The following is a 23,685-nucleotide window of genomic DNA, read 5'->3' as shown; positions in this document are numbered from 1 at the left end:
TGAATACAACTGTCTAGGCTGGGCTGGAACAAATGGCCGTGGAGCCGAAGAAGCTGTCACAGCTTGGCACCTCCGGTTTACGATCAAATGCAGAGCATACCATTGCGAGGGAGGGGGGTGAGCAGAGAGACCTCAAGGAGGGCTAGGGAAAACCTATGAGTGTGAGCCTCTCTCTCTCTCTCTCTCTCTCTTTCTCTCTCTCTCTCTCTCTCTGTGTGTGTGTGTGTGTGTGTGTGTGCGCGTGTGTGTATGTTCACTGAGTAGGGAAATTTTGCTTAAAAAACACACATAACTTGCTGGTCAAACATTTAGACAATCTTTAAGTGGAAACATTTGAATAATTTTTTTTATCTCTGCAAATTCATTTTTAGGCTCCACAGATGTTTCTGTATTAACAGTATTATTGTTGGTGGGTTTTTCCTGAGCTGAAGTCTCCTCTCCATGTCACAGCATGGTTTCTTCAGCACACACATGATGCAAACATGATGAAGGCATACTCTCACTTCACTGTCAGTTACATACGACTGAGTCAGTATTTGTTCCACCCTTGCTAAAACGAGAAATCTTAAACTGCAGTCGATGCGGAGAAGTCTAAAATTCTTTTATTTCTTCGTCCTTCAAGATCCCAGGGAAAACAAGAATGTTTTTGTTAGGAGTCATGTTTAAGTGTGGGTGAACAAATATTCCACACACGTGTACGTGGCAGTACTGTACCATGTAATCTTACAATAGTAAGATGTAACTTCAGATTTAAAGTTGTGGTTCTGTGAGCTTGTAAGGATTAGCATATATAGAAATGATGCACCCAAGCCCTTCCGTGCTAGCCACAGAGTCCTTAGCACTCCAAAGGGCAGTCTTTAAAGGCCTAGCAATTGCCTGATGCTTCTTCTTCCTCCCTTTCATCTGTTGAACCTGAACTGTAACATTTGTTATTTCACATCCACCACCCGGAGTCACCAAATAGTTTGAAGCCAGTGTACAATAGGAGGTTTACGGGGGACACTGTACTTGGCGAGGGTTTCTGGAAAGATTAAGAGTGTCTCTTAGCATGAACTTGCTTAGACTTCTCAAACAAAACACAAACTAAATTCTTTTTTTTTTTTTTTTTTTTTTTTTTGGTTTTTCGAGACAGGGTTTCTCTGTGGTTTTGGAGCCTGTCCTGGAACTAGCTCTTGTAGACCAGGCTGGTCTCGAACTCACAGAGATCCGCCTGCCTCTGCCTCCCGAGTGCTGGAATTAAAGGCGTGCGCCACCACTGCCCGGCTCAAACTAAATTCTTATACAATGAATCGACAAGGGGAAGCAGAACCGATGAGATGGATCAGGAGGTAAGTGAGCAAGCCTGGTGAAGTGAGATCCGTCTGGGAAACTCCTGAGGTTAAGGAGAGAACCTTTTCCCCCCATTAAAACACTAAAGCAAAGAAGAGAAAAAGGAAAAACCCCAGGGTGTTAAACTAGCAGTGATAATTGTTGTTTCCCTTATATTAGAAAATGAAAACAACTTAATTCATCCAGTCAGACCCTCCCTTCGGGAACCCAAGGCAGAAGATCTGCTTCAAAGGTTTGTTTCAGGAACTCACGGACCCCCAAGCCTTGGAATTCAAAGCTCGCCTATAATCTCTAGAACTGATTATAAAATCAAAGGGAAGCCAGGCTGAGCTCAGGAATCAATGGCTCTCTGTCTTCCCATCAAGACTCTGGCTTTTCTAATCTGCGAGATGCTGAGTGGTTGATCCACCAGGTGAGGTGGGTGTTGATTAGATTACGTTTTAGGAAGGTCAAAATCCTTACATTTAGACACAAAGAATCCCCTGGAGAAGGAGCTGAGGTGTTGAGAAGACAACAAGAACCCCTGAGCTTGAAAATAGGCCAGAGCTCCCATCCTAGGGAGAAGAAAAGGTGTATTGCCTGGAGTAGTACAAAAACCAAAGGTGAATAAAATAAATTGAAAAGTCCTGCCAGCTCCCTGGATTCCCATAGACTCCGTTCGCCTCATCAAAACCTTAGATGAATCATCCAAGAAACATTCTAGACACCACCTTTTCGATTTAGCAAATGGCAGTTCAGCAGACAGATAAAAAAAGATACCTGAAGCAGATATCCCTCAGGGAGCTGCCAAATAATCCCCCGCCTCGGAAGGGTCGTTAAATATTAAAAACGCTGAAAGGAGGAACGAAAGCAGGGAGAGTACCAGGCTCAGACACCAGCTCACCCGTGGCCTCTCTTAGCAAAGTAGCCCAAACCCGATATTGGTGAGGAGTTGAAAGAAGGGGGTGAAGAACTGTCTCAAACAGGGTTCCAGATAGGGAAGAAAACACACAGTTTGGCAAAAGCCCCACTTGGTTGTATAATTCTCATTCTATACCTCACCTTACGTATAGGCTCTACATATATCCATATACTTGTTCTAGATATACGAGGCAAACCGTTCTGAGCCCTAATACCAATCACTGTCACTTGACAAATTCATGGAATTCATTAAACAATGCATCCATCAAGAGCAACCCATTTGTTCGGTTCTCAGCACTTTTATTTGACAAAAGTCAATTAAGACTGAAGCATCAACACTGTTTTAAAACTGTAGACTGCCCAGGGCAGAAGAGTTTTTTTTTTTTTTTTTTTTTTTTTTTTTTTTATTTCCAACCATGGCAACAGAGGTAATCGGATACAGGGCAAGCTAACACTTGAGAGAGGGAGCTCCTTACAGAGAAGATGAGGACATCCTTCAGTGGGTTTCCATGACTGCCAGCAACAAACAAGGAGCCAGCGATGGGAGCCCGATGATGGGGCTGAACATGGGAAGGTAAGCGGAGACGGTGTCCGGCTGCTTCCTGGACCTGAGGTAGCAGTTCAACCACCAGGTCACTGTTCACCCTGCACCTCTCACCGTGCCAATGAGGTGAATTCTAGGTCTCCAATTAAGGGGACCGGAGAAATAAAAAGTCCTTGAACCAGAAAGAGAACTGAGTGAAACAGGACCCCAGTCAGCACCGAGGATGCAGAAGAAGGCTTGTAGCAGCCAATCTCCTTGTATGTTGTGGCTCCGAACTTCCTGTCCTGTGTTCTTCCCATTCTACTCGGCACAACTAGCCTATAATTTTATGACCAAATCTCTCACCCAGCAATCTTCTAAAGGTATGCTTTGGATAAAACGTGGGGTCAGGCAAGACTGGAAAATGACTCAGAGTGTCACCTCCGTTGACAATGGAACTATGTTCTCAGCAAGCAGCCTTTCTATAGCAGACTAGGAAATCAATTCTGAGAACTCATTCTGCTCATCCTAGATGGATGTTGCATTTCATGGAAAAATATTCTACACTATCACATTCTGTTGTGAACTGACAAACTGTGGGGAGAGGTCACTCTGCTTCCCAAGCTTTTGCTAATTATGTTTTAAGAATGTTTATTTTTTTTTTATTTTATTTTTTTAAAAAAATGTGTGCAAGAAGCTGAGGCTGCAGCTAGTGGCGAGCATTTGCCTAGCATGCACGAGGCCTGGGTTTTAACTTTAGTGCTGTCAAATAAATAAGAAAATAAATACCGAGGCTGGAGAGATGGCTCAGAGGTTAAGAGCAGTGCATGCTCTTCCAAAGGCCCTGAGTTGAATTCCCAGCAACCACATGGTGGCTCACAACCATCTGTAATGAGGTCTGGTGCTCTCTTCTGGCCAGCAGGCATACACACAGACAGAATATTGTACACATAATGAATAAATACTTAATAAAAAAATAAATACCAAAATGAGGGAGACGATTACTGTTTTAAATTATTACAATACTAACAGATGTGGGAAATAATATATTTTGTTGTTGTTGATCTTGTATTTATGGTTCTCGGTATGAGACTTGAACCTTACGCACACTAGGAGAGTGCTTTACCACTGAACTACATGTCCTACACAATAATCTTCAATAAATGAAACAGGATAGGATAAGTGCAGCCTTTCAGGGATGATGTGAATATTATCTCTTCGTACATCACTCATCAGTTACAAAAAGGGAAATGGAGAGTCGCCTTCATAGAGAACCAGATAGATTATATCTCAACCCAATGACAAGGAAGCCAACATCAGAAAAGAAAGACAGCACGTGCTTTCTGATGCTGTCACACACACACACACACACACACACACACACACACACACACACACACGCCGTGCCAGTAAATGTAAGCATCTTACAATGGCAACCCAAGGGTTAGAAGTTCCCAGCAATAGTAATATCTGATTTCTCGGAGGTAACCTATTGCTATCATGGCCTATTGGAGGTGACCAATATAGCCTCACAGAATTTGGAGTTAAAAAGCTATGTGAGAACTGACTCTCAGGAGCTAATCCAAGCTGTTTCCAAATAAATCACACCTTTATCCCAGCACTCAGGAGGCAGAGGAGGGCAGATCTTTGTGAATTTGAGGCCAGCTTAATCTACATAGTGAGTTCCCAGACAGCCAAGGCTATGGAGAGAGAGAGAGAGAGAGAGAGAGAGAGAGAGAGAGAGAGAGAGAGAGAGAGAGAGAGACCCTGTCTCAAAAGACAAACAAACAAGCACAAATCACTAGATTTAATACTGAGAAATCATTCATGAAACACAAGTAAACTGAGGGCTATCCTAGAAAACATCCTGCCTACATTTATGCCCCTACACTGAATGTCTGAATGATGGAAGCCACAGGGTCACAACAACTGTTGCTGTTGTGATAACAACTGTGTTATCCTGGATAAGGGGGAAGGTGAGGAAGGTGGAATGATGAACTATAAACTAGGCAACTGTATGGGTCCAACGTTAAATGTTCTAAGTTGGATTACAGTAACATAACTATTGTCCCTGACCTTTAGAAATACACAGTGGCATTCTGAGAGGTTAAATGCAATTATTTATAGCTCACTCATGAGTGGCTCAACTAAAAACTATACACAGGGCACAGAGAAAATGTAAACATGGATGTTGTACACCATTAAAAACTGACCTGGTTTGGTAAACATATATCTTATGTTTTGTACTGTTCTTCTAGTTCCTTTATAAATTTGAAATTATCTCATAGTAAAGTTTGAAAAGTTTGTTTAAAAGAACACGAATATCCCATTTTCCTGGATTGTAGACATTCTTCTGTCTTGCCTGATAAGTAATTCTCCTTTGGAAATTACTTCTCTCTCTTTTTGCTGTACTGGAAATGCAGTCATTATTATTAGGGACAAGTGACGGAAATTGGTCCAGATACCTTTTCAGGGCTTTTCCAAATTAGAACCAAGGGAAGAAAGCTTTCTGTCACTAGAGACACAGCTGGGAAGATATAACCCAGATGGGATGAATGACCACACACAGAAAGAGTCTTCTTGACACGGGCACTCAGATATTTCCACCGCTGAGTGGGCTGACTTCCCAGTCTAGTTGGAACTCAGACATCACTAGCAATGATGACGCAGATGCCAGGTAGATGCTCTCAGTGTGCTTTGACTCCTAAGACAGCAAACTGCAGTGAACAGATGTGACAAAGACACCAACAAATACACACACGCTGCTCCCTGGAGATTTCCCAGTTTCCCCTGAAAACACACGAACACAGAGAAATCTGCCAACTCAGATGAGCATGCCGCTATCCACAAAGGAAGGCTGGTGGGATAGCCATGCTCTATGTCTTTGCAAGATGTCTTTGTCTCTCTAGACAATGGGCTAGTTTAACTTTCTAGAGATGACTATGCTTATAGCAGGTCAGGCCATCTCCTACCACATCTGCCTACATCCTCTGTGTATATGAGTCAATACTCCCCTCCTTGTAATACATCACCCATTCGCTCTTCTAGACCACAGCATCCTAAACTGTCAGCAGTTTACTGTCATATGGGGATGTGTAATTGAAAACGGGGCTGATGAAAAAATTGGCAATGGTAGAAAGTTTCTGAATGCACAATGACCAAAACATCATCCAAACTCAAGTATGTAATGAATTTGAGGTATTTATGTCAGTGCTGGCCTGCACTGAGTCACAGGACCATAGGATTTGACTGAAGCCTTGGGGTCTACACAACACAAACCATATGACACCAATGAATACTGAAACACAGCAGTTGAGAACAGAGATGACTGGATAGTATAAACTACAGTGTATTTACTAAATATGCCAAATTTTTCTGTTCTTATACAAATGCAAATTGCTTGAAAGCAAAGACTTCTAATATTTCTCTAGCATCATTCTTGAGGGTGTAATTATCAAATAGGTATATGTATGAATTACATTGTCAATGAAATATTGTTTTAAAACTTGATCATGGGTGAGAGGTGGAGTGAGCCAGAGTATGGGGAGTAATGCTGTGAATTCTGTGTTTTCAACATGACATTGTTATGGGAATCTTTCTGAATTAAATGCTCTGACACCAAGGATTGATGTGGGATTCCCCTCTGTATGCTGTGAATATGTTTTATTACCATTGGTTAATAAAGAAGCTGCTCTGGCCAATGCAGGGTAGAATATAACCAGACTGGAAAACACATATAAAGAGAGTAGGTGGAGTCAGAAAGACACCATGTAGCTGCTGAATGAGGCAGATGCTATGTAGCTGCCCAAGAAACAAAAGGTAACAAACCACAAGCCTCGTGGTAAAATATAAAATAACAGAAATGAGTTAATTTAAGATATAAGAGCTAGCTATAAATGTGCCTAAGCTATTGGCCAAGCAGTGTTGTAATTAATATGGTTTCTGTGTGATTATTCAGATCTGAGCAGTAGAAAACGAACAAGTAGTCTCTGCCGACAAATGACAGTGGAAGAGAAGAGATGTCACTTGTGGACTAGGGCAAGTCTTCAGTGCCAGGAGCAGTTTGCATTCTCATTTTGTATTCTAAAACCACAACGCGGACTGGGAAAGCAAGCGAGATTTAGAGAAGGGTACACGGCAGTCAGCAGGTTGTTACAGCAATGACCCACTGTTTCAGTTATTCCTCCAGGCCACTGTGTTCCACATAGCCAGTGAAGTCGTGCTTGGCAACTAGGCGGTACAAGCAGTGCTTTAAGTAAATCTCTAAACAAATCAATAAATCAGTATCTGATAATCTGCCTTGTCTGATTTCCTCTACCAGCATGACCATTGCAGTCATGACCTCATAGGAGGTGTGGGTACCTGCAGAAGACTTACACAAGATCAAGTCAACAGGATCAGTCCACATCCCAGCAGGCAGCACTAATTAGAGTCGTGACTTACAAAAGTAAAGATGAAAACAAACACAAGAACAACAGCAAAAAAAAGGGAGAGGATGTTGTGGTGGTTTGCATGAGAATGGCCCCATAGGTTAGTATATGAATGTTCCGTTTCCCATTGGTGGACTGTTTAGGAAGAATTAGGAGGTGTGGCCTTGTTGAAGAGGTGTGTCACTGGTGGTGGGCTTTCAGGTTTCAAAAGTCTGATCCAGGACCAGTCTCTCTCTGCCTCCTGCTTGTGAATAACATGTAAGCTCTCAGCTACTGCTCCAGAACCGTGCCTGCTTGCCTACTGCCATACAACCCGTCATGGTGGCCATGGACTAGCCCTCTGAAACTGTGAGCAAGCTTCCTACTGAATGCTTTATTTTATAAATTGCCTGGGTCATGGTGTTTCTTCACAGCAAGAGAACAGTAACTATGATAGATATGACTGTAGGAAAGGGCCCTGTTTGGGGAACATTTAGAAAAAGTGAGGGGGGAAACTAAGGGTTGACAGGATCAAAAGACATTATATACATTAAGAAATTGTCAAAGAATAACTAAAGCTGTTTAAAATCTGACTTTTGAGAACCAAGCACCATGTCAAAGCTGCAATCCCAACACTGCAAGTGGAAGCAAGAGACTCAGGAATTCAAGAGCATCTTAGGCTACATAGCAAGTTTGGGGCTGGTCTGCTAGTCTGGGCTAAAGGCCTCATCTGGAAACAGAAAAGGAAAGGAGAGAAAAGGGGCAGGCAAGCTGGCTGTAACAGCACCTGCCACCAAGCCTGACACACTCAAGTTTCTTCTGTAAGAACCACATGGTGGAAGGAGAGAACGCCACACTCACTGGATGTGTGCAACACACATATGATAACACACACGATTTTTTTTTAAAAGAGAAAAGAAACACTGTAAAAATTGCTGCTTGAGTTGCTAATCTGAGTTGCATTTACTTAGAAAAATTATTCAATGACTTTGGGTTTGGGATTAGGTAAGAAAGTCCAACAGTTTCCAAAGTGACCCTAAGCATATTTCTGTCATTTTGTCCAGCAAATTCATACAAAGCCCCATTGTTAGCCCTTGGGGTCATAAAATCAAAGTATCAGTCATAAGGGTCAAATATTCAGCCAAGATTTAATTTTTTTCTGGTAAAATGAACAAATATATCCATCTCATTAGTATGAAAATTTGCTTTCATCCTTAATAAATGGTAAAAATTACTTGTAATACCAAAGAATTGCTTTAAAATGAATGTATGTTAATATGTGATGTGTGAAGTTATTTTATAAACCCTGAGTCGAGTAAAAATTTTTTGGGCTAAAAGGTGTCATGATAGAAAAACTTTAGGAGCTCTGCTCTAGATTGTAAACATGGAGCAACTGACGCTAAGTCTACTTACTGGACATGGCGACATCCTTTTCCCTGGTTGTGACAAATAAAGTTGTCGCTAGACACTGCCAGATGTCCCCTAGGGGACAAGACTGGCCCTAGCGAAGGACTCTTACTCCAAGTTTACGGTGTTTTCTTCTTCAGCCAATCCAGAGTCACCAGAAACCTACATAATTGAGCCCCGAGGGTTATCCTAGATAAAACAGCTTCTAGGGGAACTACGTTTTGGCATTACTCCACTGGCTTCAGCTGAATACGATGCAGGAACACTTAGAAGTCATTATTTTAATAACCCCAGGTGGTTATTGAGGACATCGTGGATTATATCATATAATAGCCCTTTATGAGGACCCATGGGAGAAATTTCTGAGCCTTAGTACCCAGGTTGACTATGTTCCTTCCTGCTTGGCTTAAATCTTAATGACCATGGTGAGCTGCATACCGGCTGGAATACTATCTGCCTTTGGCTTTTAAAAAAAAATGGCTAAATTCATATTTGTGAACTGACTGCTTTATATTGACCAAACTAAATTTAGTTTTACACTACCAGTGTTTCTTGCGGCATGGAACTATTTCTACTTATCGTCTTACTTAAAGTGAACTCCGATTTCATCACTTACTCTATGTGAGTTTTGACAATTGAGACAGATCCAACATGAACAGACCCTGGAGCACAGGCTGGTGCTTTTGTACATTTCTGTTTTAGGTTTTGTTTTGTGGCGGCAGGATCTTAATTTGTGATCCCCCTGCTTCAGCCTCTCAAATTCTGGGATTACAGGTATGTGCCATCATGCCCAAACAGCTAGATGCAGCGTCTAACATGTGTGTCACTTAGGGAATCTTTACCAGCGTCGGAAATCAGACAGACTCACTAACGTTTTCATCTTAGGGAAATATTTGTCTTTTTATACGTGACATAAAATTAGTAAAAATACTTTTGGCAGCTAAGAAATCTTTTATTTGTTTATATTACTTATGTTGTGGTGCTGGCACAGGACTCCTAGGGTCTTGTGCATGTCAGCCGAGTTCTCTATCACTAAGTCACACCTCCAGCCCCACTAGGCAGGGAAGTGTGGACTGATGCTGCGAATGTGACGACTCACCGGTGCAAGCCTTTGTAACTGCATTCTGTTGGCCACAGCACTAAGTTCCCTTTCTGTCTGAGAAGTTGTATAGTTCCAGCACTGTAGACATCCCAGCATTCAGTTGGGTATGCACTGTGTCCTTCAAACTCTCTCTCCTCCTTGGCCCTGCTCCTCCTCTGGCCTGTGGATGTCAGATTGTACTAGAACCTATCTCCCCCTCTATCACACAGAGAAGTGTGGGCTTTGGATGACTTACTCTTTCTAAAACTCAGTTCCTATCTGAAAATGGGGGTGTCTTAGTTAGGGCTTCTGTTGATTTGAAGAGACACCATGACTGTGGCAAAGGAAGACATTTAACTGGAGTGGCTTACAGTTTCAGACTTTTAGTTTATTGTCATCATGGTGGGACATGGCAGTGTAGAGGCAGACATGGAGCTGAAGGAGGAGCTGAGAGTTCTAGATCTTGATCCACAGGTAACAGGAAGTGAATTATGTCACTGGGCATAGTTTGAGCTTATGAGACCTCAAAGTCCACCCTGACAGTGACACTCTTCCTCCAATAACGCCATAACTACTCCAACAAAGCCACACCTCCTAATAGTGCCACTGCCTATGGGCTTTTGGGCTCCAATAACATTCAAACTGCCACCAATTCATGAAGTTTTCTAGATTGTTAAGTGAAAAATAAATGTAGAAAATTGATCAAGAAACTCAAAGAAAGTAGGGCTTTGGTGGGGCACACTTTTAATCCCAGCACCCAGGAGGCAGAGACAGGTGGATCTGTGAGGTGCCATCATCCGGGTTCCATAGTAAGTTTCAGGAGAGCCAGGTCTACACAGAGAACCTGTCTTGGAAAAAGAAAAAGAAATAGAAAGAAAAGAAACAAAACAAAACAGAAACTCAAAACCCAATGAGGGCTATGAGATGGTACAGCACCCTATATATAGAACTTGCTCCCAGGTCTGAAGATCCAAGTCTCATCTTTGGGACCCATATGATACCTACACAGCCAAGTGATCCTGAACTCCTGATCCTCACTTGGGATGTGGAGATCCCAAGTGCTGGGATTATAATCCTGCACCAAATATCACTTCAAGTTTCACACGAAATTATATCTCCTGCTTTGTTCTAGTACACTTTGTCAAATTCCATTATTCCATAAAATTGACTCAGTCTTCATTATATATCTGGTAGATAAATGTATTATTTTTTCTATTAATCCTTGGCATTATTCTCCACTTTTAAAAAAAATTTTGAAAATAATCTTGTCGAGTTAAAAAAAAAAAAGTAGTCTATTTGCCTTCCTGTTTGAAACCACAGCATGCTTCTCCAGAAACTGTTCAACAGTGATTGTAACAGAGTCTGTGCTATGAAGGTCATTGAACTGTACCAGAATCAACACTTTATATTTGATATTTTCCTTTATCAGTTTTCATCCCTTATCTTTTTCATCCTTTTACTTGTCTGGTGACCATCACTGCATAGGATTCTTCACGAAAGTTAATGATGTCAATAACCTTTTGCCACTTTACTTCTGTTTTCAGGCAATATCATCTCAGTAAGATTTTGGTGCCATTCTGTGCATGTAACTGAGTAACAGGATGTAGCTGAGTTCACCGTGTGCTGAGAATACATGCACTCCTCTGTTGTCACTGGCTGACTATAAGTTGGGCTTAGGCCAATTTTTGGGCAAGGCCTACTAAAACTTAACATACATTATATGCCTTGTTGTCTAGGTACATAATCTATAACAATCCTAGGTACACATGTCACAGACATATGTACGTGTGCCCACTACATATGTCATTAGCATCTTCATGGAAGTGCTGTTGATAACAGCCAGGGTACAAGCTCCAGGACACCCATTAGAGGATAAACTATGGCATAGTGATTCTGTGGACTCTTGGGCAGAGTGAAAGTGGGCTGTGGGCACTTTCTGTGGGCAGCAATTACACGCAAGGATCTGATGAGTGTCAGCAACAGAATCCCATGAGCCAGACATTCTGAGAACACACACGAGTGGCTCCTGCTCTGCTGAGGACGTGAGCAGCTAAACCTGGTAACTTTGGTTAACAGATTGAGTTGATAGGAGAGTCATAACTGGGAAGAAACACACCAGGGGCTTCTCAGTGGCTGGTAGTGTTCTTCTGCTTTGTTATTAGCACTGGTCACACTCTCATGTCTTACCTGTGAATTTTCACCAAGCTGTGTACTGAGGTTCTATGCACTTTGCTATTTGTACTGGTACTTAGATATGAAGTCACAAAACAAGCAGAACTCCAAGTCTTGTCACAACTCTGTCTTCCCCAACAGTAACTCCATCCTCCATCCTAACCTGTACACTGTATGTGGTGACTATTTACCCTGTCTGATACATTACATACATTATGCACCTTCTTTACTGCCTGCTAGATAGAATCATTAAGAACACAGAATTTACCTATTTTGGTCCCAGCAGGTCTTCAGTACCCAGAATCCCCCATAGTATAAAGCAGGCATTCAGTAATATTTGTAGAAAGTGTGCAGAAGCATACTGAGGTAATGAGCCTATAGAGTATGCCTTTAATAGAGTGCTTCTTGTGCCTGTGGATTCATTGCACACTTGGTTTGCTTAATCTTAATTTAGAGTAAAGTACTCCTCATTTTGAACTGTGATGATATTAAGCAGGCTACACCTATGAACACTGTAGGTGGAGTGTGTGAGCAGGGGTTCTAGTCACACAGACTGGAGACAAGATACAGAGAAGTGTCAGATTTCAAGACGTTTACTCTTCTGGTCTCGCTGGCTTCCTATACAGTAAGAACACAAGAACAACTGGTCTTCGCACTTTATGGACTTTGGAGGATGAAAAGAAAAATGGCAGAGAGATAATCTGAAGAATCAAAATGTATCACAGGAAAACAAGTGTGGAGCTTTTATGGGTGTGTGCCCTAATTGCAAAGACACAAGCATTATGACCAAAGTATCTGCAGACAGCGTCTCAGAAACTTGATCACGGTGAAGATAGGGATGAAGGAGGGGGAGAGAGAGGAGAAGTGAGGAGAGGAAAAGAGAGGAGAGGAGAGATGTGAATTAGTTTCCTGCTGTCAGCTCTAGGAGAATTATGCAGATGAACTTGTGGCAATAGATAACAGAAAGGAAGGTAAACTGGACCATGTTTCTGCAGGTGCAGCCCTGGCTAGTGAGTAAAATCTACGTTCAGTTGAAGGCAGACAGTGGACTTGAATGTTTGTTCTTGGAATGAGATTCCAGTTCACTTAAAAAGAAACCAGATCCTATTCTCCACTAAAAGGAAAAATGGCTGATCCCAAAGCCATGGCATCAACAACACAAGGACAGCCTGGACTTGTCCCACTGTGCCAGAAAGTAAGGAAGTATGCAAAGGGTGGAGACTGGCAGGCGGTGGCACAGGTCTGTCATCCCAGCTCTTGGGAGACTGGAACCAAGAGAATGAGGAGTCAGGGTTCAGCCTGGTCTATGCAGGAAGATCCTTTCTCAGAAACTAAAGCCAAACAAGTAGCGAGCAAGCCATGGCACACACCAAAGGGACAGAGGATCAAACGTAGAGGGGATTCATTCCATGAACCCCAGTGCGAGGGATGTGAGCCTTAGAAAGAACGGCAGGACCAGACAGCAATAGGTTGAATAAAGAGCACCCATGAGCCCATGTAGATTGCTTAACAGTATTTTAAAGGGTAAAGACGGAGAAGAATGAAAGTTGTTCTTTAGATGAAGGTGGAAGGTGTCAGGATTCAAAATTACCATTGAAGGTGACCGCATTATCAGTTGCCTTGGGAAAGGCCACCTTGGTACTGCCAGGACTGTGGGGAAAGATGACAAACAGCCTCCAAGTATCAACTCCATGCAACTGTTTATTACAAAGGAAGAAGGAGGCCTCCCTGTGGAGAAACCTAGCAGATATCAGTGCCATTCAAAGTGAGCTGTGCTGGTACTGTTCACCTCCTGTGAGGCACTCTGAAGACACCACAGCATTTCTACATCCCTACAGGGGAACCATTACCAGACCTGTGGGCCTCAATCTTGGGAATGTGGCAGAAGACTTGGGGATCTGGGAAAGGATGTAGGGGCCAGGCTCACTGAAGCAGGACAGGGTGTAGGTTTCTGTTTCAGATGATGGGGAGATGCACCCCACCTAGTCGATGTTTGAAACTCCAGAATTAAACAAATAGTGGGGAGACATTTTCCAAGGCAGTCTGCCTGTGCTCTTCAGATGTACTGGTGCAGTAGAAACCCCAGAAGATGGGACTCGAGTGCTTGAGTGTAGAAGGGACTGCAGAGCAGGGGCAGTGTGTGACCCTGGATGGGACCTTGGGTCAGAAAACAGAAGACGAAAAGCCACTAAAACAAGAAACAAAACATTGGAACCAGAGAGATCTGAGCCAGGACTGTGGATCACACACACAGCTTGTGAACTCTGGGTCACTGTATAAGAGATGTTTGCTATATTCACTCAATACTGCACACCCATTAGGTAATACTCAGAACCCGAGAGATACTGCCAAAGTAAGTATTTTTGAATGAATTCCTCTGTACTTTTGTGTGTGTGTACATTTATATTCATGGCATGTATGTGTGCACATGTCTGTGGAATCCAGACTTCAACCTCAGGAATTTTCTTCCTCAGGAATGCTATCACCTTGTTTCTTAAGGGGAAACCAAGGCTAACCAATTACTAGGTTGACTGATGAGACCTCCCCAAGGATCTTCCAGTCTCCTTTTCCCCAGCACAGATTAACAGATTATACATGTTCACCACCAGGACATCCATCCATCCATCCATCCATCCATCCATCCATCCATCCATCCATCCATCTATCTATCTATCTATCTATCTATCTATCTATCTATCTATCTATCTATCCATCCATCTATTTATCTACCTATCTGTCTATCTATGTGTGTTCTAGGAATGGAACTCAGGTCTTTATGTTTCCATATCAAGCAATTTACCAACTGAGTCACATCCCAGACCCCCTTGTATTTTTCTTTTCCTTTATTATTATTGTTTTACTTTTCAAGTACAACATAGCTAGTCACTTCCCTCGTTTTTTCAACTTCTTTTTAAAGCTTTTATTTTATTTTAATTCTGTGCGCATATGTGTTTCTGTGTGCAGCTGTGTGTGTCTGTGAGCACAACTGTTGGAGAAGGCTGCAGGCATGAGATCCTCTGGAGCTGCCATTGCAGGCAGCCGTGAGCTGTTTGATGCGGTCCACAAGAGCAGTGCATGTTCTTAACCTTTGAGCCATCTCTCCAGCACAAAGCTAAACTTTTGTTGGCAGTGTCCTGCCAAATGCATAGTCAGCAGACGGAATGTTCCCTTTCCTGCAGTTTTCATTCTCACTAGGGTGCCTGCCTCCCCAACCTGAGGGTACAGCCCCCACTCACTGTATTCCCAGATAAAGGAAACTATCACCCAGTCTAAGGTCAGACTGGCTCCACCATCCCACCAAATCTGAACCTTCTTTATAACCTCCTGCGTCAACACATTTTCAAAGCAAAGGAATGAATGTTTATGAGCCTGCCCTGGAAATTGGAGGTGTGGTGAGCACGGCCAAATAGTTATGCATGCAAGAAAGACCGGGAGCCTAAATAGGTCAGGTACTGCTAATAAGCATGCAGCTTCTAAGGCAGCCACATCTGATACCCAGGCGGAGACAACTGGGGAAGAGACGAACGAATAATCATTACGAAACAAGCAGTGAGAACCAGGTGCCTAGCTTCTGTCCTCACCCATACACATGTAAGATTACATACACAGCAGGCTTTAATTACTGCCTTCTAATTGCTTAAACACAGTCTGGCACCAATTTACAACGACAATTTGAATTTGTAGTAGGAGAGCATTCTGATAGAAAACTAGTCATTTAAATAAAAAAAAAGTGCAAGGTGCTTACAAGATAATCGGAGGTAATGAGAGGGAGGAAGGGATGAATCAGGAGAAAGTTATGGTCCTGATGTTAAAACTAAGCCTTTGAGTGAAAAATGTTCCCTGATAAAGTTCCTGCCCCGACTATCTGGATGATTTTACAAAAGTAAATAAAACAAAGATAACTTTTTTTTTTTTTGTTTCAGGACTACTGTGCCTTCTTCCATCCATTCTCTACCCACCCACCTCTCTATCCATCCATCCTCTACCTACCCACCCACCCATCCACCCACCCATCCACCCACTCATCCATCCATCCATCCATCCATCCATCCATCCATCCATCCACCCACCCACCATTCATCTTCCACCCGCCCATTCATCCATCCATCCATCCATCTATCCATCCATCCATCCATCCATCCTCCATCCATCCATCCTTCATCTATTCATCCATCCATCTATCCACCATCCGTCCATCCACACACCCATCCATCCACTCATGCATCCACCCACCCATCCATCCATCCACTCACCCATCCATCCATCCATCCACCAACACATCCACCCACCTGTCCATCCATCCAACCATCCATCTACCTATCCATCCATCCATCCATCCATCCATCCATCCATCCATCCACCCACCCACCCACCCACCCACCCACCCACCCACCCATCCATCCATCCATCCACCCACCCATCCATCCACCCATGCATCCACCCACCCATCTATCTGAACAGCACATACAACATTCCATGAGATGTTGAAATGAAAAGGAGAAAGTGAGGCCTGCTTCTGTCACCACGTTTTCCTCCATGAGTGATTGATTTTATCTTTAAACTGTGAACCACAATAATCCGTTCCTCCCTTAAATTGCTTTTGTCAGACATTTTATCAAAAAATATAACTAACAGTGTCTTAATTGTGGTTGTATATGCTCAGGTACTGCTAGTCCATGAGAGCATCTTACGATATGGTCCTCTTAGGTGTTGAAGAATGCTGTTGACAGCAGAAACAATACACCTTGCCTTGGGTGGTTAAGGCTACTCTTCTGGAGGACCCGGGTTCAATTCCCAGCATCCACGTGGTTGCCCACAACCTCTTTAGTTCCAGGGGCTCAGATTGCCTCTTCTGCCCTCCATGGGCGCTGCATGCACATGGTGCACAGGCACACATGCAGACAAACACTCACACACATTAAAAAAAAAAAAAGGAAGAGAGAAAGAAACCATGACATAGTACTTTCTGCCCATGCTGCGAGCTTTTCCTACATGCTGATCTGCTGATTCCCCAGGACCAGTCTGTGAAGAGCTATGGTCTCAGCCCTGCTTCACAGGTGAGGAAGTAAGTTCAGAATGATGAAGCGGGGGCTGGAGAGATGGCTCAGAGGTTAAGAGCACTGACTGCTCTTCCAGAGGTCCTGAGTTCAATTCCCAGCAACCACATGGTGGCTCATAGCCATCTGTAATGATATCTGGCGCCCTCTTCTGGCCTGCAGGCATACATGCAGACAAATACTGAGAATACTGTATACATAATAAATAAATAAATCTTAAAAAAAAAAAAGAATGATGAAGAGGAACACTATGGCTTAGTCCCCCACCTGCCAATGGTGAAGCTGGGATTCAGGGTTTCATAGTGAGAGCCTCCCTCTGCCTTCCTCCCCCATGTCATGACTGAAGCCAAAGTGTGCTCCATTTTTTCAAGAAACGAAACCCATCTTGGCTGGTGCCCGCCCAGGAATTACTGACTTCAGGGGAAAATCGTACTTTTCTAAGGCGGGATTGTTACATGCTCTTTGCAAATTTAGTTATGCCATATGTAGCCAATTAGACGTGTTTTCCTGACAAGAATATTTTGCTTTATTAATGAAGCTACATTGTAATCTGCCCCCATGAGACAGTCTTCACTTTGCCTACTTTAATATGACATGGGTGTCTCTCATTTAGTTTCTGAAGAACAGAATAGGAGCCCTCACAGCCCCTGACCAGGGTTTCTAAGCTTCTGAAGTGTTGCAAAATGGTTACTATGATCAGTTTCCTGGATGCCTTCAAACAACAGAGGACAGAGGTAGGCATGGTGACCCTTCCCAGTAATTCCAGTCCTTGGGAGACTGAGGCAGGAGAGCATCAATAATTCTGGGCCAGCCAGCAATGACAGAGTCTCAAAAATCCAAAACCAAAAACAAACAAACAAACAAAAACCCAAAGCAAACCAACAGACAAAAACATGACACAGAGAGGCAAGATGGGTGGATTGACAGGATAGATGGACAAAGAAAGAGAACCTAGGACTCTGTGTAGACGAGGATGGCCTCGAACTCACAGTGATCTGCCTGCTCCTGCCTTCCGTGTGCTGGAATTGAAGGCATGCGCCACCATACCTGGTTGTAATAAAATTCTTATAGCCCATTTCTGAGATGATGGTATCCCCAAAGTATCAGTATGGAGTATAAATGTTTTACAACAGTTCATATTAGATCACACTATTATGAAACACAGGTCCTCCAACTGGATTTTGAGAATCTCTTTCCAATTTATTCAGCAAATATTTGAGTTCCTACTTGGGCCAGCAATATACCAGTAAAGAAATAATTCAATATTTGTTTTTTTAAAAAAAAACCCTGATGGCTCATTGCTGGGGGGTATTTGTCTTCTGCTTTATAGCCACGCCCCTTCACATAACTAGGCTTTAGGATTTTATCTTTGAAAAGAGGGAACAATTACATTTCCTTCCACCAGTTCAGGGAGGTGGCAAAGACAAATGACAGTACAGAGGAACAGGCCTCAAGGGCTACGGTCCAAATGGCAGGTGTCACACAAGCTCCTATTACGAGAACTCTGATTCCCACACTTGTGGCTTTGGAAGGGAATGCGCATCTGAACACATCGTTTAAAACAAGCACAGCTTCAATGTCAGACAAACAGAGCGGGAAAACCCACAAACCCACATGAAACAGGGAAAGGTGAAGTATTTATTACAGACCTTCCCACAGTCCTTTAAAATACAGCATTAGATTTCTTTGTTCCTCGTGGACTGGCTGGTCTTCAAACCAGCTCTGATGTTTGGTTTAGGACTTCGCTTGGTAAACATTGGTGTTTAGGTGGCTGGGTATTAAGAAAATACACCCAACTGTCCTGCCTGCCAATTTGGTTTTTGCGTCTGAGCCTTCAAATTGTTTCTTAATCTTAAAATGAGTTGAGAATGAAGCACACGTATACAAATTCAAATTCATAAACATTCTCAAACGTCAAATGCTAAACTCAGTGAGGTCTTTGTTGGCTGTTGAGTTCTGGGGAATGACCCACGACAAGAACCGCAAGTGTGTGGCTGACAGTCACGGGCTGGGTAGAGAGGAATGTGCTTTGTGTCCTGTTAATGTGGAAGCTAACCCCTCCACAGCTTTTGTTTGTTGTTTGTTTGTGACAGGGTGTCACGTAATCCAGGAAGGAAAGAAGGAAGGAAGGAAGGAAGGAAGGAAGGAAGGAAGGAAGGAAGGAAGGAAGGAAGGAAGGAAGGAAGGAAGGACACTAAACCAGGCGTGGTGGCCCACTCCTTTAACATTAGCTCTTGGAAGGTGGAGACCCAGAGGATGGGGCTTCAAGGTCAGGCTAGTAGTGATTTCAAGGCCATCCTGCTGAGGCAGGAAGATCAGAAGCTGAAGACCAGCCTGGGCTACACAGTGAGACCTCACTTCAAAATACAAGTAAACAAAGCAGGTTTTTGAGAAGGCATTTTGTTTGCTTCAAGTTTTTGTTGTGGTAGTGGTTTTTGTCTTTCAAAACAGGGTTTCTCAGTACAGTCTTGGCTGTCCTGGAACTTGCTCTTTAGATCAAGTTAGCCTCAAACTCAGAGATCTGTCTGACTCGGCTTCCTGAGTGTAGGGATTAAAGGCCTGCACCTCCATGCTCAGCTTATTTATTTTTCAATGAAGCCCATCGTTGTGCAGACTCAGTGGGCCCTGGAAAGGTGGGTTCCTCATCTTACTGCAAGTGATCAAATGAACTTCATAACCAGCCAGGCTTTTTAAGCAAGTTCAGAGGACTCCAGATTCACACGCTTCAATGCAAATGGCATTGAGATTCTGGGGACATTGTGCAACACACCATCGCCCTGAGAGTGGTGAAAGTGAGGGTTGGGATGCCAAGCTCAGGCTTCTCAAGTCTGAATGAAAGAGCACGCCATGTGAAGTCTGGGTTGAGAAACGGGGTAAGAGGAAAGACAAAAAGAAACAGCATTGCTTGTTCTTGCAGGAACTTATTTAATTAGGTTACTAACGTTTGGCTCACCTGCATTTCCACATTTATTTAAAGTACAGAGAGGTGAGTAGTTATTAGGAAAGCAAAGAGCGTGTAGTGGTATCTAGGAGGCCTGACCGGCTGGGCCTCTGTGTCCTCTGTGTTGACAGACTGTCTCTTCCTACATGGGGCAGGAGGTACTGACTGTCAAGGCACGTAGCTCAGCATCTCTTACTGACTTCAAAAATTCTTCATTTAAAGAAAAAAATGGGAGTAAGGCCCAGTGGTGAGGGAAGGGGACAAATAGAAACAGGGGATAATGACAAATGTGTATGAAAATGCCATAGTAAAGCCAGTACTGTGGATGCCAATTAAAAATAAGTAAAATCACTCTGAAAAAAATAGAAACACACCTAGGTTGATCTGTGGCATTCCCATGAAAATGGTATAACACTGAGTGCTTTTGTTTTTGTTTATTTTTATTTTATTAAGATTTATTTATTTATTATGTATACAACATTCCTTCCATGTATGCTGTGAGCCACTATGTGGTTGCTGGGAATTGAACTCAGGACCTCTGGAAGAGCAGTCAGTAAACCTCTGAGCCATCTCTCCAGCCCACTTATTTTTACTTTTTTTAAGACAGGATTTCTCTCTGTAGTCCTGGCTATCCTGGAACTCATTTTGTAGACCAGGCTGGCCTTGAACTCACTGAGATCATCCTCCCTCTGCCTTCCAACATGGAGTGCCTTTTTTTTTTTTTTTTTACCAAATTTATTTACAAGCATGTAGCATGTCAGAGGGCATCTAAAAGGAATTTCTCCTTTCACCATGTGGGTGCAGGGGACAGAACTGAGGTCCTCAGGTTTAGCGGCTGGTGCCTTTATCCCACCAGCCATCTCCCAGGTCCCAGTGTCTTTTGTAAGAAATGGTCTCATTGTGCTACTAAGATTGACTGCAATTTTCTGTGTTCCTCCTGCCTCTATCTCCCAAGTGCTAGGGTCATAACTGTGTGCCACCAAGACCAGCACTCAGTCTTAAACTCATATGTGCCTGAAAAAGAATTGTGTTGGGAATCTGACCTCATGCTCTTAGTTAGGTATGCTATGTAAGTATTCTACCATTGAACTACCTCCCAAGCCCTCATGAGATCGATTCTAAAACTGGTGTGTATGCATCCGTACATTTGAGAGGCCAGAAAATAATTGTAGATTTGATTCTTTTGTTTCACCATTATGTGGGCTCAGGTCACCAGGCTTGCATAGCAAGCTTTTATTTGTTGTTCCTTCCGACTGCCCCCAGACAGGGTTTTGTTTGTTTGTTTTTTTTATTTTTTTAACTGTTTACTTGAAATACAATATTTGTGTGTATGTGTATTTGTGTTAATTACAAAATCCTAATTCTATATATCAGAACTAAGAAAATGTCTTCAGTTTCTTTTTTATATTATTCAAGGAAAGAGTAACGAGTCCTACGGGGGGGGGGTCACAGACGTGTCCAGTTTCTGCAAGATCCCTGAAACTGTAAAGAAATACTATGTAAGACATACAAGTGAACAAAAGCTGCTGAAGACAGCATTTTTAGGCTGGAGGAAGTATAAATAATAGCTACGATAATGATAAGGCAATGCACGTCAGAGGCCCTAGTCCTTAACAGAGTCCAGTAATTGTTTTACTAGAAAGAAAACTGAAAGATAAACAATATGACTTCTGGAGCCAGTCTCACACTTTTAATGGGCTATTTACTATTTATCAAATTATTTCATCTATTCATGCCTCCACTTCCTCATTTATTTAAGCAGTAATAAATACACCATCATTGATTGTGTTCTATCAGTGCCAGATATGTGATAAGCTCTTGGGAGAACAGAGCTGGGTGTTGGCCAGCTTTCCATCCCCAAACTAAAATTCAGCTTACAATGAGGAAAGGGGCTAGGAGATCACTCAGTAGAAAGGATGTTTGCTGACCAAAAGTGCAAGCATGGAGATCCAAGTTCAAACTCCAGCATTCACATAAAAAATCTGAGTGTGATGGTGTGTACCTACGAGCACTGGGGAGTCAGAGAGAGATTCCTGAGGCTCACTAATCAGCCAGCCTAGTCTATTTGGTAAACCCAAGACCTCTAAGAAACCCTGTCTCAACAAACAAGGAAGATGGATAGCAGAGAAATAACACCCACATTTGACTTCTGGACTCTATAAACACACACACACACACACACACACATATGGATATAGATAGATGGACAAGTAGGTAGACAGATATACAGACAGATACATACATACATACATACATACATACATACATACATACATACATAGGTATATAGATAGAAAAGGTTCATTTTGGCTCATAGTTTTGAAGGTTTCAGGCCACAAATGGCTGAAACACTATGAAGCTGCACAGTACTGGAAAATAGCGCGATGGATCAAAATCATTCACTTCTTGACCAAGTAAAGTAAGAGATGAGGTTACTAGGGTCTTGAAGCCCAATCAACAACGTGCCACCGATGACCTAAGGGTTTCCTACTAGATGCCACCACTTAAGGCTTCCACCACTTCTCAGAGTTGTGGCATCCTGGGGACAAAGCTTTAAGGCCTGGGTTTTCAGGTGGCACTCAACACATAAACAATAGCAAATTCCTGTTCTCCCGATTCTTTGGAGTGAAGACTTTGTCGTATCTGGTTACTGCCAGAGAGCATCCCATGGACTTATTTTCTGTCTGTTTCTGTTGTTTCCCCACAAGATCATTGATTTACAGAGAGAGAAGGACCTTGGCTCAGTGCATTTTATTCACACAGAAAGAGAGAGGACAGCCAATGCTATCATCATTTGCCAAGCCTGAGTTCAGGTCATTGATTATTACAAAGGGGTACTTGAGAAAAATTCTGGTTGATCACTGCATTTCAAACATTGTCAAGAAAGCCTGCAGGCATCATAGCCTGGGAGGATGTGCAGTTCTGTTACCTTTGGTTCCTCCACGTGGCCCACAGCTGGCACACTGGCAACTCCCACAGTCCTTCCCTGTCAGTTTCAGCATTTCCACACCATCCCCAGCTGGCACAGGTGGCTGTTTTTCGAAGCTGAGGTGTGCTGGCCGAGTTCTCACCAGGGGAGTTAAACAGGTTCAAGGGATCCCACTTGAATGATGACTCAGATGCCCGGCTCTCCTTGGGTTGGTTGATCAGTAAGGGCAGTTTCTCACTGCCTTGGAGGCTCTGTTCAACACAAGGGCTAACACACTTCTGAAAGTTCTTCTCTGGGGAGGGAACTTTCTCCCCAAGCCCTGTCCATGGAAACCATCTTGTACGTAATGAACAGAAGTATCTTATGAACCTCCCTGGGCTAAGAACATCAGCATATACAAAGTTTGGAATTAAGGGAAAGAGAAAGCCCAAACTAAAGATGTCACCTGACTCTCGTGGGATAGGTGATTCTCCACTGAGAGGCGGGATATGAGCTGGCAAGATGGTTCATCAGGCAAAGGCACTTGCTGTGCAAACCTTATGATCTGAGTTCAATCCCTGGAACCCACAGTGGAAGGAGAAAAGGAACTCTGATCTCCACACATACACTATTGGCATGCCCACTACACACACACACACACACAAATATTAAATGAAACAAAGAAGCAAACGTAGAGTAGCTAAATGCACAAATTCTGGCTTCTTACTGCTCAGCTACTAACCACGTGACATTGTGTACATTATGTAACTTCCGTACCTCGGTATCCCCTCACGTTATCTGGGAACAATAAGAGATCTTACCTAATGGGGGCAGCGTGAGAACTAGAAAAATGAATGCACACAGAAAGTGTGGCTTGAATCACACCTGCTCCCTGCTTAGTGGCTGCTGTAAGATGCTCTACTCTGTAAGCAATGGGGACAATACCTCTGAGTCCCAA

General features: G+C 43.0%; 1 protein-coding gene across 4 annotated transcripts in view; it reads right to left on the bottom strand.

Moving 5' to 3' along the window:
• Positions 1–23,685, bottom strand: part of Frmd4b (FERM domain containing 4B) — a 332,706-nt gene that overhangs the window by 68,987 nt on the left and 240,034 nt on the right. The window lies entirely within an intron of this gene.

This window comes from Chionomys nivalis, chromosome 1 (assembly GCF_950005125.1).
Source record: "Chionomys nivalis chromosome 1, mChiNiv1.1, whole genome shotgun sequence".
In the NCBI taxonomy this organism is placed as follows: Eukaryota; Metazoa; Chordata; class Mammalia; order Rodentia; family Cricetidae; genus Chionomys; species Chionomys nivalis.
This window is presented reverse-complemented; position numbering and strand designations above follow the sequence as displayed.